Here is a 500-nt window from a genome sequence, read left to right on the forward strand (position 1 = left end):
TTTTGAGCCGATCTTGATGGTTTCTAATGCGATCGTGATGTTTCTGATCCGATCCTGATGGTTTCTGATCCGATCCTGATGATTTTTGATCCAATCTTGATGGTTTCTGATCCGATCTTGATGGTTTCTGATCCGATCCTGATGGTTCTGATCCGATCCTGATGATTTTTGATCCGATCTTGATGGTTTCTGATCCGATCCTGATGTTTCTGATCCGGTTACCTGGAGACCATGTTAAAGACAGTCTGATCCGTTTTTATTGAATTTAAACTCTTATTAAAATGGTTTCTGTTTGTGGTCCTTGATGAGGTCCTGGAAGGTGAACCAGAGTGTGGAACCCACTGGGTTCTAGAGTCCATGGAACCAGAAGGTCCAAATCTGATCAGCAGCAGAGAAGTTCTGGTTCTGACCAGAATGGGATAGGAACCACTGCAGTTCTGGTCCGGTTTGGTTCAGGATAAGGTTATGGTTTATGCATGTTCTGGTGCAGCTTTGGATCA

The sequence above is a fragment of the Cyprinodon variegatus genome, unplaced genomic scaffold (genome assembly GCF_000732505.1).
Source record: "Cyprinodon variegatus isolate N-32 unplaced genomic scaffold, C_variegatus-1.0 Scaffold189, whole genome shotgun sequence".
In the NCBI taxonomy this organism is placed as follows: domain Eukaryota; kingdom Metazoa; phylum Chordata; class Actinopteri; order Cyprinodontiformes; family Cyprinodontidae; genus Cyprinodon; species Cyprinodon variegatus.